Source organism: Dendrobates tinctorius, unplaced genomic scaffold (genome assembly GCF_039654945.1).
Source record: "Dendrobates tinctorius isolate UK_male_01 unplaced genomic scaffold, ASM3965494v1 ptg000144l, whole genome shotgun sequence".
NCBI lineage: Eukaryota > Metazoa > Chordata > Amphibia > Anura > Dendrobatidae > Dendrobates > Dendrobates tinctorius.
In genome coordinates this window covers 10,993,434-11,013,965 of record NW_027361811.1, presented here as the reverse complement: position 1 = coordinate 11,013,965, position 20,532 = coordinate 10,993,434, and positions in this window count along the sequence as shown.

Genomic DNA, 20,532 nt, shown 5'->3' with positions numbered 1-20,532 from the left:
TAATGCGCAATTGTGGTGTCTTGGGGAATTGATGCTAGGGCGAAGGGGCCTGTCTGCATCTGTTGTGACTTGAAAGGGGTGGATTGATTTGGGGTAGGCGCTCGACTGGTAGGGCTTTTTGTTTGGGGAAGAGGTGCCATCTGGTGGGGGTTTATACTTTCGGGGGATGGACATCCGACGGGGGATGGACATCCGACGGGGGTTTATGATGGGGAAGCTGGACATCCGATGGGACTTATGCTGGGAGGGGGTGGACGTCCGATGAGGTTTATGCTGGGGAGGGGTCAGGGGTGGATGTCCGATGAGGTTTTATGCGGGGGGGTGAATGTCCAATGATGGTTTTATGCTGGGAATGGCATCCAATAGGGGCTTAAGGGGGGTGGACGTCCGATAGGGGCTTAGGCTTAAGGGGGGTGGACGTCCGATGAGGGTTTATGCTGGGGGGGTGGACGTCCGATGGGGGTTTATGCCGGGGTGGACATCGGATGGGGGGCTTATGCTTGGGGGCGTGTGGACGTCGGATGGGGGCTTATGCTTGGGGGCGTGTAGACGTCGGATGGGGGCTTATGCTTGGGGGCGTGTGGACGTCGGATGGGGGCTTATGCTTGGGGGCGTGTGGACGTTTGATGGGGGCTTATGCTTGGGGGCGTGTTGACGTCTGATGGGGGCTTATGCTTGGGGGCGTGTGGACGTCTGATGGGGGCTTATGCTTGGGGGCGTGTGGACGTTTGATGGGGGCTTATGCTTGGGGGCGTGTGGACGTCCGATGGGGGCTTGTGCGCTTGGAGGGCGTGTGGACGTCGATGGGGGCTTGTGCGCTTGGAGGGCGTGTGGACGTCCGATGGGGGCTTGTGCGCTTGGAGGGCGTGTGGACGTCCGATGGGGGCTTGTGCGCTTGGAGGGCGTGTGGACGTCCGATGGGGGCTTGTGCGCTTGGAGGGCGTGTGGACGTCCGATGGGGGCTTGTGCGCTTGGGGGCGTGTGGATGTCCGATGGGGGCTTGGGGGCGTGTGGACGTCCGGTGGGGGCGTGTGGACGTCCGATGGGGGCGTGTGGACGTCCGATGGGGGCTTGTGCGCTTGGGGGCGTGTGGACGTCCGATGGTGGCTTGTGCGCTTGGGGGCGTGTGGACGTCCGATGGGGGCGTGTGGACGTCCGAAGGGGGAGTGTGGACGTCCGATGAGGGGTTTTGCTTGGGGGTGGAGGGTGCATGATGGGGATTTATGCTTAAGCGGGCATCTGATGGGGATTTGCACTTGGGGGAAGGGGGCATTTGGGCTTTGATGGGTTTATCCTGTGGAGTCCACTGATTATTGTGAGGTGGAGGTTTATGATTGGACAGGGGGGGTTACCCTGTGTGGCCCTCTGGTTGGTGTGCGGGGTGGTTAATGCTTCATTGGGGCACACAAAAAGCTATGTTTGTATGCTGCTTATGCTTTGAGGGAACACTACTAACTGGCATGAAGCTAATCCGTTTTAGCTTAGTGTCAGTAGGAGGCAGACATGGGTCCGGACCACCCAGGCTGGTTTCTGCCTTAGGTCTTGATTTTTTTTATTAATGATTTCCCTTTTTCTTTCAGATATGGCGTTTAAGGGCGACAGAGTGGAGTTATCACTCTGATCTCCCACCTAGAATTGTCACTACCATATCATCTATGGTCTACGAGGCAGGGCCCTAACACATCAAGAGTGTTTGCGGTTTTCCGGCGGACAGTCCTTGCCACTAATCCCCCTACCCTCTCGCCCCCCCAGATCCAGATAGAGTAGGGAGGGAAGACAAATCCGTTACCTGCCAGTCGCCTGAAAGTCTGTGTAAAGGTTAGGATTTGAAATCTTCAGGACAGGTATATCCTACCAGGCAGTGAGGGGGCTCCATTAAAAAAATGAAGGGACAAGACAAATATGTCCTAGTTTTCCCCTGAGCAATATGTACATCTCCTGGGGAAACCTTCCTATTCATGCGGCCTCCACGTTTGACAGAGTCTCCTGCGACCCTACTCTTAAAAATCCAGGCTCTCGTCTAGCCTCTGGTGGCCGGGCCACACCACCTGCGCCCTGAACAATCATGCACACCAACTTTCTAGTGCTTCCTGCCCTCTACCTATCAGGGTAAGAGTACTTTTCTTCTGCAACAGAAGACTAAACTCCTGCTTCCCAAGAGGTGCACAGTCCAATTGTGGTTTCAGAAATGTTCAGTCCAAAAAAGCAACCAACAGGACAACTCTCCTACCCGCCAGGAAAAGAAACCTTCCTTCAGGCCCAACCCCCTCCTGGCGTCCACAAACCCATCAGCGCTGGTCTACTACGCCTGGATCTAGCAGACTCCCTCTGGCATGACGGGGCGTTCCCACCTTGGATGTCTCTCAGGGTTGGTTGCTGTCTCCTTCTATTCAAGGCTGGTATTATGATATCTGGTCCTAGACACTGGAAGCAGGCCATGGGGGGGGCCGAGCCACAGACCCTCCCATCAGTTCTGCCCGCATGCACCAACAGCATATTACAGTTGTACAATACATAAGAAATGCATTGCATGAAACAAGCAAAATTTTTCAATGCAAAAAAATGCACTTTTATAAAATTAAAGGTTTCTATATATGTAATAATGTTATTTAGCCAATATTTCTGTAAGTAAAAGTCTGAGATTTCTGTGGGAAATCTTAATTTGTTCCTCTTAAACTGGTTCTGAATGTAAATAAAACATTGCTCTGATTTAAGTCTCCATGTTGTAATTTAGCCTTTTATTTCATGCATGGACAAGCCCATGATGCATCTGTGTAACACATGGAAGGTGCTGTAATAACTGGGTTAAGCTAGTCTCACACCAACATATCTACACGCAGTGCACGGCGCCCCCTCCGGTCATCTACTATCGCACATCGCTGCATGCCATCTGCGCCCCCTATCTTGAGCATAGGGTGCGCAGACTGCGCTAGTAGGATTTTGCGTGCGCTGCGCTCTTTTGACGGTGCGCCGAGCGCCCCAAAATGCAACATGGTGCGCAGATCGTATGCAGTGATGTGCGATAGGAGATGACCGGAGGAGGCGGAGCTTAGTGGCGCCGTGCGCTGCATGTAGATACACTAGTGTGAAACTAGCCTTAGACAGGTAAACCACTTTTGAGACAGTAAAGTTCACTTGTACAAGCTGCATAGATGTAAGCCTGCCTAAAGGGAACATGTCACCAGGATTCCCCATAAAAAACGATACAAACTGGTGTGCATGGAGCGTGTAAGCGCACGTTCACACTGGCCACTGAACAGAAAAAAACACAAACATGACTGAATACCCTGCAGTAAATGGCATAGTGCATGAAAATAATATAGGGGTTTTGGTTAACACGTTCTTTATTAAAAAAAAAGCCAAAGCCATCCCACCACTTCACGGTGACGTAATTGGGACAGTCCTAACTAATATTAAAAACCTTACCGCTTTGTCCTGTGACTTGCATGTGGATAAGGACTGAGAAGGATTAGGCCCAAATAGTGGACACACAGGAATGGGAAACCACATCAATATATAAAGGGTTTTAATATTAGTTATCACTGTCCCAATTAGGGTCACTGTGAAGTGGTAGGATGGCTTCTGCATTTTTTTTAAATCGAGCGTGTTAACCAAGTACCTTATATTTTCATGCATTATTGCTGTTTACTACAGGGTATTCAATCATTGTTTATGCGCCCCACCGTATAAAGTACTACCACCACCTGTATGTCGCCATATACAGCATTCTAGAATGCTGTGTACATAGTACGACCACTACCTGTATACCCTCTATATACAGCATTTTATAAAGCACGTCCACTATCTGAATGCCCTTATATATACACAACATTCTAGAGTGCCAATCTGTATAACTTTTTGTTTTTTTTATTAGATTTGCCCTTGGGGCAGCCCCATCCAATGGGCTTCGCTAGTCTTAATCCGGTGCCTCCTCCTATCCTTCTTTGAGTCGACGACGCGTCCTAAGTCCATCCACACAGTGTCTTCCATCGCGCTCCGGTGCAGACTCGCTTCTCTCTGTGCTTTGCAGTACTTTGCTTTGTGATCGGCAGGGCAGAGACGTGTTCCTGCACAGAAGCGTCATGGGGGAGGTTGTGTGGATGATGTAGGATGCATCATCCACGGGAAGGAGGACTGTACTGGAAGAAGAACAATGACAAGCATAATACCAGACCGCCCCGTAGGTGAGTATAAGATGTTGTTCACATTTGCCTCAGACCACACGTGAGGACGTTTCGAGACCGTGCCTAAGACCACACGTGAGGACGTTTCGAGACCGTGCCTCAGACCACACGTGAGGACGTTTCGAGACAGTTCCTCAGACCACACGTGAGGACGTTTCGAGACCGTGCCTCAGACCACACGTGAGGACGTTTCGAGACCGTGCCTCAGACCACACGTGAGGACGTTTCGAGACCGTGCCTCAGACCACACGTGAGGACGTTTCGAGACCGTGCCTCAGACCACACGTGAGGACGTTTCGAGACCGTGCCTCAGACCACACGTGAGGACGTTTCGAGACCGTGCCTCAGACCACACGTGAGGACGTTTCGAGACCGTGCCTCAGACCACACGTGAGGACGTTTCGAGACCGTGCCTCAGACCACACGTGAGGACGTTTCGAGACCGTGCCTCAGACCACACGTGAGGACGTTTCGAGACCGTGCCTCAGACCACACGTGAGGACATTTCGAGACCGTGCCTCAGACCACACGTGAGGACGTTTCGAGACTGTACCCGCCAGATATCAGACCACATGGGAGAACATTCCTACGGTGTGCCTGCCATGCCTCAAAGTGGCACAGAAAGCAGAGTAGAAAGTTGGTCATTGTATTTTAACCCCTTCATGACCAAGCCTATTTTGACCTTAATGACCAGGCCATTTTTTGCAATTATGACCAGTGTCCCTTTATGAGGTAATAACTCTGGAACACTTCCAACAGATCCTAGCGATTCTGAGATTATTTTTTCGTGACATATTGGGCTTCATGTTAGTGGTAAATTTAGGTCGATAATTTTTGCGTTTATTTGTGATAAAATCAGAAATTTGGCAAATTTTGCAATTTTCAAATTTTGAATTTATATTCTGTTAAACCAGAGACTTATGTGCTTATGTGGCACAAAATAGTTACAAAATAACATTTCCCACATGTCTACTTTACATCAGCACAATTTTGGAAACAATTTTTTTTTTTGTTAGGAAGTTAAAAGGGTTAAAAGTTGACCAGTGATTTCTCATTTTTACAACAAAATTTACAAAAAAAAAAATTTTTTTAGGGACCACCTCACATTTGAAGTCACTTTGAGGGGTCTATATGGCAGAAAACACCCAAAAGTGACACCATTCTAAAAACTGCACCCCTCAAGCTACTCAAAACTACATTCAGGAAGATTAGTAACCCTTCAGGTGCTTCACAGGAACTAAACCAACGTGGAAGGAAAAAATGGACATTTTAATTTTTCCAACAAAAATTTTTTTTTTTTAATTTTCACATGGGCAACAGGATAAAATGGATCCTAAAATTTGTTGGGCAATATCTCCTGAGTACATGGATACCTTTTTGGGTGCACAGCAGGGCTCAGAAGGGAAGGAGCGCCATTTGACTTTTTGAATGGAAAATATGCTGGAATATTTAGCGGTTGCCATGTCGTGTTTGGAGAGCCCCTGTGTGCCTAAACATTGGAGCTCCCCACAACTGACCCCATTTTGGAAACTAGACCCCCCAAGGAACTTATCTAGATGCATAGTGACCACTTTGAACCCCCAGGTGCTTCACAAATTGATCCTTAAAAAAAATTACTTTTTTTCACAAAAATTTTCCTTTAGCCTCAGTTTTTTCATTTTCACATGGGCAACAGGATAAAATGGATCCTAAAATTTGTTGGGCAATTTCTCCTGAGTGCACGGATACCTCATATGTGGTCATAAACCACTGTTTCGGTGCATAGAAGGGAAGGAGCGCCATCTGACTTTTTGAATGGAAAATTAGCTCCAATCGTTATTGGACGCCATGTCACGTTTGGAGAGCCCCTGTGTGCCTAAACAGTGAAAACCCCCTACAAGTAACACCATTTTGGAAACTAGACCCCTTAAAGAACGTATCTAGATGTCTAGTGATCACTTTGAAACCCCAAGTGCTTTACAAAAGTTTATAACAGCAGTGAAAATAATCTTTTTTTCCTCAAAAATGATTTTTTAGCACGCTATTTTTTATTTTCCTAAGGGTAATAGGATAAATTAGCCCCCCAAAGTTGTTGTGCAATTTGTCGTGAGTACGCTGATACCCCATATGTTGGGGTAAACCACTGTTTGGACACACGTCGGGGCCTGGAAGGGGGTGAGCACCGTTTGACTTTTGGAACGCAAAATTGGCTGGAATCAATGGTGGCACCATGACGTGTTTGGAGACCCCTGTGATGTACCTAAACAGTGGAAACCCCGCAATTCTAACTCCAACCCTAATCCCAATACACCCCTAACCACAACCCTAACCCCAACACACCCCTAATCCCAACCCTAACCACAAGCCTAACCCCAAAACACCCCTAACCCTAATTCCAACCCTAATTCTAACACTAATTCCATCCGAAACTCTAGTTGCACCCTAACTCTAATTTCAACCCTAACCCTAGTGGAAAAATAAAAATATGTTCTTTATTTCATTATATGTGGCTACCTATGGGGGTGATAAAGGGGGGGTTTATTTACTTTTTATTTTACTTTGATCGCTGTTAAAGTTTATCACAGTGATCAAAATGAATGAATGAAATCTGCAGCCGCAGATTCTGGTCGGCGCACTGCGCATGCGCCTGCCATTTTCTAAGATGGCGGTGCCCATGATCCGGGACCGCGGGACACCGGGAGCAGCACTCGGAAAGGTACCAGGGGGTGGGAGGGGAGGTGATCGGAAGGCGGGGGGAGCAGATGATGACAGCGGCAGCCGATCGCCACTGTCATTCAGCGGCGGGGGGCAGATCAACCCCGTTAACCGTGTGGGGGGGTCAGATTGGTGTCTTCAGCCATGTTCGATGCTACTGCAGCATTGGCCATGGCTGGTTTGTAATATTGCATCAAATTTCATTGATGAAATATTACTATCGCTCTGATTGGCTGTTTCACTTTTAACAGCCAATCAGAGCGATCGTAGCCACGTGGGGGCGAAGCCACCCCCCCGCCCGGTGAAGTACAAAGCCCCCTGTATCTGCGGGTCGGGTGACCTTTCATTGACACCGGGCACCCGACCCGCAGGGGGGCTTTAAATCCATGACACAGCATATGCGTCATTGGTCGGATTGGCACCGACTTTCATGACGCATACGCTGCCACTGGTCGGGAAGGGGTTAAGTCATTACTTGTAGGTGGTCATTACTGTATATACAGGAGATCTTCATATAAAGATCTGTGTGGCCCGGTAGTGTACAGTGATGTGAAATACTTTTTGCCCACCCCTCCTGGTTTTTTACTCTCTTGCATGTTTGTCATACTTAAATGTTTCAGAGTAACAAACAAATTAAAATATTTGACAGATAGCACAAGTAAACACAAAATTCAATTTGTAAATGAAGGTCTTTATTATTTATTGGGAAGAAAATACAGGGCCCTGTGTGAAAGTTATTGCCCCCTACTTTTTTTTTTTTTTAACTGTGGTTTGTCACATCTTCGAAAAGCAAAGTTCAGTTTCCGTAGCCCTACCCAGGCCTGATTACTGCCACACCTATCCTCAATCAAAAAATCACTTAAATAGGACCTGCCTGACAAAGTGAAGTAGACAAAAAGATCCTCAAAAAGTAGACATCATGCTGCGATCCGAAGAAATGCATGAACAAATGAGATGGAAAGTAATTCAGATCTATCAGTCTGGAGAAGGTTATAAAGCCATTTCTAAAGCTTTGATATTCCAGCGAACCACCGTGAGACCAATTATCCACAAATGGAGAAAACATGGTACAGTGGTGAAACTTCCCAGGAGTGGTCTGGTCATTAAAGATAAAAAATACTGGGGGGATGAAAAGGTTATTGAAATTGGAATTTTTTAAAGTTTATTTTATATGAAAAAAATATTTTCTTCAACTGTACAATATAGGAACATAGAGATACATTGTACATAGCAATCCATCTCTGTACTTATATCCTCTGCTTCTGAACTCACAACCTGCAGTACAGCTCACTATTAACAAATGTTGCAATATTTTTTCAGTGTGGGCGGGAGATCACTTACAGAGCTGTTAGGCCTCTTTCACACTTCAGTTTTTTACAATCGGTCACAATCCGCCAGGTTTTGAAAAAAACAGATCCGCAATTTTCTTTTGAGGATCCGTTTTTTTCCCCATTGACTTCCATTATTGGCGGATTGTGACGGATTGGCGTCCGTTGCATCCGTTTTTTTGCGGATCCGCCAAAAGTTGCTGTCCATCACCATCCTCAAAGATTTCAAAACGGAGCTTGCAACGTTTTTTTTCTCTGGCGGATCCTCCAGACACTGATTTAACCCGAAATTCTTTCTGGGTGCCGGATCTCTCTCTCTCTATTTTAATGTTTTGAATAAAGTTTTTAGTTTATTTCTATTTTTTAATGGTGATGCAGAGTTTTTTTTCTCTCTTTATACTCCATTCCGATGTCATCACTGATACAATTGTGCTCAAAAGTTTACATACCGCCGTAGAACTTTTGCTTTCTTGGCCTTTTTTCAGAGAATATGAATGATAACATCAAAACTTTTTGGTGGTCAGAGTGGTCAGCTTTACCATCTGAGAAAATAAAGAACCTTATCCATAACTACCACAAACGACTTCAAGCAGTCAATTGATATTAGAGGGGGCTATACATGGTATTACAAAAAATGTGGTATGTAAACTATGATCAGGGTAATTTGGATGTTTTGGGTTGTCATACTTAAAAAAAGAGAAAACACAGTAGTATGACAATAAATGGCTTCACCCAAACACTAACCATGAGTGGAGAAAACATCAAGACTTTATCATTCATATTCTCTGAAAAAAGGCCAAGAAAGCAATAATTCTGCCAGGCTATGTAAACTTTTGAGCACAACTATACACCTGACAGGCCCATACATTCTGATATCATCACTAATATATACCTGACAGGAGCCCATACAGTCTATATCTACAATAATATATACCTGACAGGAGCCCGTACAGTTTATATCTACAATAATATATACCTGACAGGAGCCATACAGTCTATATCTACAATAATATATACCTGACAGGAGCCCGTACAGTCTGTATCTACAACAATATATACCTGACAGGAGCCCATACAGTCTATATCTACAATAATATATACCTGACAGGAGCCCGTACAGTCTGTATCTACAATAATATATACCTGACAGGAGCCCGTACAGTCTCTATCTACAATAATATATACCTGACAGGAGCCCGTACAGTCTGTATCTACAATAATATATACCTGACAGGAGCCCATACAGTCTATATCTACAATAATATATACCTGACAGGAGCCCATACAGTCTATATCTACAATAATATATACCTGACAGGAGCCCGTACAGTCTGTATCTACAATAATATATACCTGACAGGAGCCCGTACAGTCTGTATCTACAATAATATATACCTGACAGGAGCCCGTACAGTCTGTATCTACAATAATATATACCTGACAGGAGCCCATACAGTCTGTATCTACAATAATATATACCTGACAGGAGCCCATACAGTCTGTATCTACAATAATATATACCTGACAGGAGCCATACAGTCTGTATCTACAATAATATATACCTGACAGGAGCCCATACAGTCTGTATCTACAATAATATATACCTGACAGGATCCCATACAGTCTGTATCTACAATAATATATACCTGACAGGAGCCAGTACAGTCTGTATCTACAATAATATATACCTGACAGGAGCCCATACAGTCTGTATCTACAATAATATATACCTGACAGGAGGCCATACAGTCTATATCTACAACAATATATACCTGACAGGAGCCTATACAGTCTATATCTACAATAATATATACCTGACAGGAGCCTGTACAGTCTATATCTACAATAATATATACCTGACAGGAGCCTGTACAGTCTATATCTACAGTAGTGAGCCAGCTAGACTGTATGGGCTGCAGTTAGGACCTGGAAGGAGCCCATACATTCTAGCATCTTCAGTAGTGAGCCGGCTAGACTGTATGGGCTGCAGTTAGGACCTGGAAGGAGCCCATACAGTCTAGCATCTTCAGAAGTGAGCCGGCTAGACTGTATGGGCTGCAGTTAGGACCTGGAAGGAGCCTATATATTTGGCTGGCTTTAATAAATTTATACCTTGAAGGAGCACATACATTCTAGTGTCATGTATGGAATGCAGTCAGGGCCAGGCAGCAGCCCATAATGTCTGCTATCTTCAAGAAAATATACCTGGAAGGAGCCCATACAGTCTAGCATCTTCAGTAGTGAGCCGGCTAGACTGTATGGGCTGCAGTCAGGACCTGGAAGGAGCCCATACAGTCTAGCATCTTCAGTAGTGAGCCGGCTAGACTGTATGGGCTGCAGTCAGGCACCTGGAAGGAGCCCATACAGTCTAGCATCTTTCACCAGTGAGCCGGCTAGACTGTATGGGCTGCAGTCAGGACCTGGAAGGAGCCCATACAGTCTAGGCGCAACCGTCCCGCCAGAATGTGAGCACTGCGCGCGCCGGACTGAGGAGGCCCCGCCCCTTCCGGTGACGTCATGATTTCAACAAATCACTCCTCGGTAGAGCCTAAAGAATACAGGCTCCTTGCAGGTCCTGACTGCAGCCTATACAGTCTAGCTGGTTCACCACTGAAGACGCTGGAGAATACAGGCTCCTTGCAGGTATAAATTACTGCCTGTACAGAGAATACAGGCTCTTTGCAGGTATATATTTTTGGCTAATTCAGATTGTACAGGCACCTACCAGGACCTGACTGCAGCCTATACAGTATAGCTGCTTCACTAATGAAGATGATAGAGAATACAGGCTCCTTGCAGGTACAAATTTCTGCCAGTACAGAGAATACAGGCTCCTTGCAGGCCCTGACTGCAGCTTATACAGTCTAGCAGTTTCACCACTGAAGATGCTAGAGAATACAGGCTCCTTGCAGGTCCTGACTGCAGCCCATACAGTCTAGCAGATTCACCACTGAAGACGCTGGAGAATACAGGCTCCTTGCAGGTATAAATTACTGCCTGTACAGAGAATACAGGCTCTTTGCAGGTATATATTTTTGGCTAATTCAGATTGTACAGGCACCTACCAGGACCTGACTGCAGCCTATACAGTATAGCTGCTTCACTAATGAAGATGATAGAGAATACAGGCTCCTTGCAGGTACAAATTTCTGCCAGTACAGAGAATACAGGCTCCTTGCAGGTCCTGACTGCAGCTTATACAGTCTAGCAGTTTCACCACTGAAGATGCTAGAGAATACAGGCTCCTTGCAGGTCCTGACTGCAGCTTATACAGTCTAACTGGTTCACCACTGAAGACGCTAGAGAATACAGGCTCCTTGCAGGTATAAATTACTCACAGTACAGAAAATACAGGCTGCTTCCAGGTATAAATTACTGCCTGTACAGAGAATACAGGCTCCTTGCAGGTATAAATTACTGCCTGTACAGAGAATACAGGCTCTTTGCAGGTATATATTTTTGGCTAATTCAGATTGTACAGGCACCTACCAGGACCTGACTGCAGCCTATACAGTATAGCTGTTTCACTAATGAAGATGATAGAGAATACAGGCTCCTTGCAGGTACAAATTTCTGCCAGTACAGAGAATACAGGCTCCCTGCAGGCCCTGACTGCAGCTCTTACAGTCTAGCAGTTTCACTACTGAAGATGCTAGAGAATACAGGCTCCTTGCAGGTTTATATTATTGGCTAAGGCTAGTTTCACACTAGCGCTTTTGAGCGCAGCGACGGCCTGCGCACGGCCGCCGCTAAGCCCCGCCCCCTGCCGCGCCTCCGCCGGTAGCTCCGCCTACCGGCGCATGACGCTGCATGCGTCCTGCGTCCCTTATCTTTATCACTGGGGGCGCAGGCCGTGCGCAGTATGCGTTTGGCGGCGCATGCGCCTTTTTGACGGTGCGCTGGCGCAACCAAACTGCAGCAGGTTGCGTTTGGTGCATGCGCCGCCAAACGCATACTGCGCACGGCCTGCGCCCCCAGTGATAAAGATAGGGGACGCAGGACGCATGCAGCGTCATGCGCCGGTAGGCGGAGCTACCGGTGGAGGCGCGGCTTAGCGGCGACCGTGCGCAGGCCGTCGCTGCGCTCAAAAGCGCTAGTGTGAAACTAGCCTAATTCTGATTGTGCAGGCTCCTTCCAGGGCCTGACTGGAGCCCATACAGTCTAGCTGCTTCACTAATGAAGACGCTAGAGAGTACAGGCTTCTTCCAGGTATATATTAGTAAGGACATCACAATGTATGGGCTTCCAGGTCCTGACTGCATCCCATACAGTAGAGAATACAAGCTCCTTCCAGGTCCTGACTGCAGCCCATACAGTCTAGCTGCTTGACTAATGAAGACACTAGAGAGTACAGGCTACTTCCAGGTATATATTAGTGACTACATCTGAATGTATTGGCTCCTTCCAGGCAAGGGTGTAACAATAGGGCGCTCGTAGGGGTCATGATCAGCCTTAGAGGTACAGGGGCCTGGCTCCGCCGACCACTGAACCCAGCGTCTGCTTCTCTGTCACTGTGCGGCAGTCTGCCCTGGTCGTTCCTGGGATCACGGCCACCGGAGGACTGGCACTGTACATTTAATTGCAGCCAGGAAACTCTGTCATCACATGGTGCAGCACCTTGATGATCTCATCACACTGTTGACTCATCACAGTTAACATGCAACGACATGCGGTAATGGTAAGCGTGCGCTCCATGGACGAGCTAGAGAATCTATATCCTGCCATTTCCTGGTTGGGCGGTATGGTGCAGTATGTCTGTGTGGGGGCAGGTTATACAGGGGATGTGTGTCTGTGTGGGGGGTATACAGGGGGCAGTGTGTCTGTGTACAGGGAAGTTATATAGGGGGCAGTGTATCTGTGTGTAACCATTTCTAATGTACAGCACCATGGAATTAATGGTGCTTTATAAATAAATAATAATAATAATCTCCGTCGCTGGTCTCCGCCTCCTGGCCGCCGCAGAGATCGCTGATTGGCTGGCCGGCACCATACTGATGTGAACACATGCGGAGATTCTCCGCTGCGTTCACATCAGTATGGCAGCGTTTGCGTCTGCATGCCCTCTGCATGCAGACACAAACGCTATTGTGAAAGTAGCCTAAAGGGCATGTTACACGCTACGATATATCTAACGATATGTCGGTGGGGTCACGTCGTAAGTGACGCACATCCGGCATCGTTTGATACATCGTAGCATGTGACAGCTACGAGCGACTGTGAACGAGCAAAAATACTCACCTTATCGTTGCTCGTTGACACGTCGCTAATTTTTTATATAAAAAACAAAAACCCACGTCCTTCTGTGTGCCGATTGTTCATCGTTCCCAGGGCAGCACACATCGCTCATCTCCGCTACTATTGGCCGGCCGCTGTGTGACATCGCTGTGAGGTCCCTCCCCCTTCAGGAAGTGGATGTTCGCCGCCCACAGCGAGGTCGTTGGGAAGGTAAGTGTGACGGGTGTTTACAACTTTGTGCGACACGGGCAATAAATTGCCCATGCCGCACAAACGATGGGGGCGGGTGCGATTGCAAATGCGATTGCACGAGAAATTCATACGTGTAAAGCAGGCTTTAGTCCTACAAAGAATATGGCACCCCAAATTGAATATCTATGTGCGGCCCATATACCTTGCTAAGTTTCAGAGCCCTAGTTTAGGAGATGGAATTACAGGAGCAGGGTGGGTAGCAGAAGTATATTGGGAAAGTAACAGTATGGAACAGTTATTTGCGGAGAAATGAGGACACAGTAGTATAAAACCTGCAAGTGTAGTAAGGAAAAGAAGTGCTGTCAGCAAAAACAAAAGGCAGAAGTCAGGATTCATTTTATTCAGTGCAGCCGTCATCCTTCAAGTTTATTTTTGTGTTATTGAACTTCTGTGGAAAAGGCAATATAAATAATTTATATTAAACATACGAAATTTTGGTTTAAAAGTGTGGTTATTCCTCATTTTATATAAATAAAAAAAAAAAATTAATTTCAAATAAAATTTACACAATTAGGTTAAAGAGGACCTGTCACCTCCTGGTGCTTTGCAAACTGAAAGCACCCTTGAATGCACCTTGTCTGCTGCATTCAGGTAAGGGGTCCCCCATGTCTCTAGCCCCCCTGTATTCCGAGATATAGCCTTTAGAAAGTTTACAGATAGTGAGTCCGGAGGGCATTAGTGGTTATGAGTCCTCGTTGCTCATGGGGTTCTCCCTGCTTCTCTGTTCCTTCTCAGCGAGGACTTGTCAAGAGCAGGATCCGGCAGCTCACGTCACGGTCTTGCTGTGCGCCTGCGTGAGATCATACGCTTACACACTTGTTCCGGTTGAGGAGGGGGCACAGAGCAACAGGAAGCGGCACAGAGAAGTCGGAGGCGGGGAGAAGCCCCATGAGCTGCGAGGACTCCATAACCACTAATGCCCTCCGGACTCACTATCTGGAAACTTTCTAAAGTGTATTTCTCGTAGTACAGGGGGGCTAGAGACATGGGGGAGCTCTTTCCTGAATGCAGCAGACAAGCTGTATTCAGGGATGCTTTCAGTTTGCAAAGCACCAGGGGGGTGACAGCTCCTTTTTAATATACACATCCTATACCTAAACATTACCTTCATTGCCAAAATCTTTGTTTTTCTCAACAACATAATTTGAGGTTGTACACTCCTCGAATTCTTTAATCGCTTGCAGAGCATCCTGTAAGTAATCAAACGTTTGTAGCTGGGCGCTGTGTTCGGTTGACAATGCCTAAAAATTTTTTTTAGAAGAGGAATAAGTATTTTAGTTTCAATCTATAATAAAATACATTAAAATAAAACACATGCAAAGTATACCATATGCCTATATTTTATACAAAGTGTGAGGAAAAAAAATGAATAAGTGACACTATTTGCAGACTGTAAAATGCTTTTTTAAAGGGAACGTGTCAGGTCATGCTACCCCTCTAACAAATCACTATCTCAGCTAAAGGGGCCCTATAATGAGGGAGAAAAATAAGCTTAGAGTTACATGTAGTATCCAGTTGAAGACTGGATAGGCGGACTCCGGGCTCCATTCTCCCCTCCTTGCGCTGTCTCCACATGCCCCACTGGGCGTCAACATTCACCTTGGGCTGTGCCACGTCCTTTTTGAACTGCCCGCCTCTTCGGATCATGTGATAACCGGGCTGGACCGTCATGTCTGGTCCGGTGCATTGTGGGGCTGATCACGTGGTATGGGCCGGCTTCAATATGCGCACTGTGCATGCGCTGGAGCACAGCCTGTACCACGTGATCAGCTCCACAATGCACCAGACCGGACATGACAGTTCGGCCCGGTTATCACGTGATCCGAAGAGGCGGCCAGTTCAAAAAGGACGTGGCACAGCCAAAGGGGAATGACGACGCCCAGCGGGACATGTGGAGACAGCGCGAGGAGGGAACAATGGAGCCTGGAGCCCGCCTATTTAGTCTCCAACTGGATACTACACGTAACTATACAAGTTATTTTTCTCACTCATTATTGGGCTCCTTTAGGTCAGACAGGGATAGTTAGGGATTACATAGGAAGGTGCAGGGACAGGTAGTGATAGGATAGAGCGGTAGAGCGACCTGACAGGTTCCCTTTAACAAAACAAATATATTCAACTCCTCCCTAGTATCACCCACTCTATCCACACTTGTGCACCACCTACATCTCATCCATCATGTATCACCTACCCGTCCTCTCCACAGTTCTGCATCACCCTACATCTCATCTCATTACTTACATGTCCTTTCCACAGTTCTGCATCACCCTAAATCTCCTCCTTCTCTCTGTGTATCACCTAACTATCATCTCCACAGATCTGCACCAGCCTACATCTCATTTCTGTATATAACCTACCCGTACTCTACACAGTTCTGCACCGCCTTACATCTCCTTATCTCTGTCTATTACCTACCCATCCGCTCCACAGTTCTGCATCACTTTAAGGGTACTTTTCACATAGCGAGATCGCTGCTGAGTCACGTTTTTTGTGACGCAGCAGTGACCTCATTAGTGATCTCGCTGTGTGTGACACTGAGCAGCGTACTGGCCCCTGCTGTGAAATTGCTGATGGTTACATCCAGCTCTGGTTCATTTTTTGCTCATTGCTCTCCCACTGTGAAGCACACATCGCTGTGTTTGACAGCGAGAGAGCAACGATCTGAATGTGCAGGGAGCATGGAGCTGGCATATGGAAGCTGCGGACGATGGTAACCAAGGTACACATCGGGTAAATAAGCGAAGCGCTTTGCTTGGTAACCCGATGTGTACCCTGGCTATGAGTGCAGGGAGCCAGCGCTAAGCGTTGTGCGCTGGTAACTAGGGTAAATAGCGGGTAACCAATCAAAGCATTTTGCTTAGTTACCCGATATTTACCTTGGTTACCAAGCACAGCATCATTTCCAAGAGTGGATGCAGGCTGGTGGCTGGTCACTGGTGAGATCTGCCTGATTGACAGCTCACCAACGACCATGTAGCGACGCACCAGCGATCCTGACCAGGTCATATCGTGGTCGGAATCGCTGGTACGTCGTTTAGTGAGACAGTACCCTTACATCTCCTTCTAATCTCTATAGATAACCTACCCGTCATGTTAACAGATCTGCGCTGTGCTACATGTGAGTTATCACTTACCTGTCTTCGCAAAAGTTCTTCACCGCCCTACATTTCCTTCCCATCTCCATCACCGACACAGGTGTCTGTAGCTGTGCTAATTGTATGTCCTTCACTACTCAGTACACATTGACTGATTTACAGTACCCCAGCTTTCAGCATGCACTAAAGAGAGAATTGCTTTAGCGCTTTGTATAACCCCACCTTACTTATATCTTACGCTATTTTGCCCTAAAAATCTGCTCCCTTGTATCATGTTTACACCCTCCATGCAATTAATAGCACTTTATATATACATTTACAGATCTTAATTGTAGACTGGTTCATGCAGTGTTATGTGAATTCACTATGTATTCCATTGAGAACAGGAAAACACAATAGAAGCATTTGTAAACATTTAGACACTAGGATGGGGCATATTAGTGCACAATAAGTGGACATTACCCCCCCAAAGTGTCAGCAGACCACCCCCAAAACAGAGCATCACAACCACAGTTTTGACTTGACAACAACAATATTCCTATTATAAAACCTAGGTGCGTCTTATAGTATCATATATTCACACTTGAAGTTATAACTTTAAAATGTGTTGTTAGTGTTTATCCATAATTAGAAGACTGAGGATACTATACCATATCAGCGGATGGAACAGTGTAGTGGACATCTATAAATAGTGACTCAGATTTTGAATCTATTTGTGCCATTGTATTGTCTAGAAAAAAAAGTAATACAGCATTTTAGGAATTTGTATGATTACAGTACACACACATATATGTACACACACAGTGGGTGCCCAATGCTACAGCACTGGGAGGGCAGTGATGGGGACGCTGTGGCCGGCAGCCATTTGCTCCATGCACGTTCCTTGCGTGAGGTGTTATGTTATGCTTTTTCTCGTGTCCCCCGTGGCCTCTCTTGAGATGTCTTTGCCCCCTTCCTGTGTGCTGTTTCTTGCCGCTTCTGTGCTCTTCCCGTTATATGCTGCCTCCCTACCCTCCAGATAGTGACCGCATAAGTGTGCACGCACGAAAGCAATGTATACGCTGGAAAAATGACTAGCAAATGCACTCCTGTCAGCACATACAGTAGCCTTACTGACGTTGCTGCAGTCTTTGAACACTTGGGTATGCAAAGATGGCGGCACTCTAAGTGCGTTGGGTTTGTGCATGCACTTAGGAAGCGGTGGCGCCCTCCTGTGTTTTGCAGGATGCAACGGGCAGAACCCGACAGGCCCGGAGAAACAGAACCCATCCGATACGGTTTTCTGCTGGAATCATTAGTTCGCGCTCCTGCCGCTGTCCAAATGCTGAAATTTCAGCCGGCGGCTCTATCAGCTGCGCTGTCCAGGTGTTGAACAAGCGCGGCTTGACTTTCAAAGCCGCCGCTCGTTCAGCACCCAGGAACCGGCCCGATTTTTTGAAAGTTCCGGAGCGATGCGGTACCCATAGACTGCCCATGTTATTGGGTGCTGGATCGCACGAGATCCGGTTTTGATCAATTTTTGCCCGGGGCAAAAAAACCATATCCCCCAGATCCAGCCGGACACACAGCAAAACAGATAGCAAGTAGCTGCCATCCAGCCTCATAGGGATACAATAGGGGCCAAATCAGATTCAGGGCTGTCCGATTCACATCAGACAGCCCCGGATCCTAAAAACCGTGGTGTGAAGCCGGCCTTACATGCAGCCAATTGCATGCAGTAAACACAAAAACTGACACATCCCGGCAGCCTCCTTCCACTCCCCCCATCCATCCTCCTGGCAGCCAGCCTCCCATCATCATCATCCCAGCCTCCACTGTGCAGCCTCCCATCATCATCATCCCAGCCTCCACTGTGCAGCCTCCCATCATCATAGCCTCCACTGTGCAGCCTCCCATCATCATCCTCCGAGCCTCCACCGTGCAGCCTCCCATCATCATCCTCCGAGCCTCCACCGTGTAGCCTCCCATCATCATCATCCCAGCCTCCACCGTGTAGCCTCCCATCATCATCATCCCAGCCTCCACTGTGCAGCCTCCCATCATCATCCCAGCCCCAACTGTGCAGCCTCCCATCATCATCATAGCCTCCACTGTGCCGCCTCCCATGATCATCCCAGCCTCCACTGTGCAGCCTCCCATCATCATCCCAGCCTCCACTGTGCAGCCTCCAATCATCATCCCAGCCTCCACTATGCAGCCTCCCATCATCATCCCAGCCTCCACTGTGCAGCCTCCCATCATCATCCTCCGAGCCTCCACCGTGTAGCCTCCCATCATCATCCCAGCCTCCACTGTGCAGCCTCCCATCATCATCATCCCAGCCTCCACTGTGCAGCCTCCCATCATCATCATCCCAGCCTCCACTGTGCAGCCTCCCATCATCATCATCCCAGCCTCCACTGTGCAGCCTCCCATCATCATCATCCCAGCCTCCACTGTGCAGCCTCCCATCATCATCATCCCAGCCTCCACTGTGCAGCCTCCCATCATCATCCCAGCCTCCACTGTGCAGCCTCCCATCATCATCATAGCCTCCACTGTGCAGCCTCCCAAGATCATCCCAGCCTCCACTGTGCAGCCTCCCATCATCCTCCGAGCCTCCACCGTGCAGCCTCCCATCATCATCATCATCCCAGCCTCCCATCATCATCATCCCAGCCCCAACTGTGCAGCCTCCCATCATCATAGCCTCCACTGTGCAGCCTCCCATGATCATCCCAGCCTCCACTGTGCATCCTCCCATCATCATCCCAGCCTCCACTGTGCAGCCTCCCATCATCATCCCAGCCTCCACTGTGCAGCCTCCCATCATCTTCATCCCAGGCCCAACTGTGCAGCCTCCCATCATCTTCATCCCAGCCCCAACTGTGCAGCCTCCCATCATCATCATCGCCTCCACTGTGCAGCCTCCCATGATCATCCCAGCCTCCACTGTGCTGCCTCCCATCATCATCCTCCGAGCCTCCACCATGCAGCCTCCCATCATCATCCCAGCCTCCACCGTGCAGCCTCCCATCATCATCCTCCGAGCCTCCACCGTGTAGCCTCCCATCATCATCATCCCAGCCTCCACTGTGCAGCCTCCCATCATCATCCCAGCCTCCACTGTGCAGCCTCCCATCATCATCATCATCATAGCCTCCACTGTGCAGCCTCCCAAGATCATCCCAGCCTCCACTGTGCAGCCTCCCATCATCATCCTTCGAGCCTCCACCGTGCAGCCTCCCATCATCATCATCCCAGCCTCCACTGTGCAGCCTCCCATCATCATCCTCCGAGCCTCCACCGTGTAGCCTCCCATCATCATCTTCCCAGCCCCAACTGTGCAGCCTCCCATCATCATCATCCCAGCCCCAACTGTGCAGCCTCCCATCATCATCATCATAGCCTCCACTGTGCAGCCTCCCATCATCATCATCATAGCCTCCACTGTGCAGCCTCCCATGATCATCCCAGCCTCCACTGTGCAGCCTCCCATCATCATCCCAGCCTCCACTGTGCAGCCTCCCATCATCCCAGCCTCCACTGTGCAGCCTCCCATCATCATCACATCCCAGCCCAAACTGTGCAGCCTCCCATCATCATCATAGCCTCCACTGTGCAGCCTCCCATGATCATCCCAGCCTCCACTGTGCAGCCTCCCATGATCATCCCAGCCTCCACTGTGCAGCCTCCCATGATCATCCCAGCCTCCACTGTGCAGCCTCCCATCAAAATCATCCCAGCCTCCCATCAAAATCATCC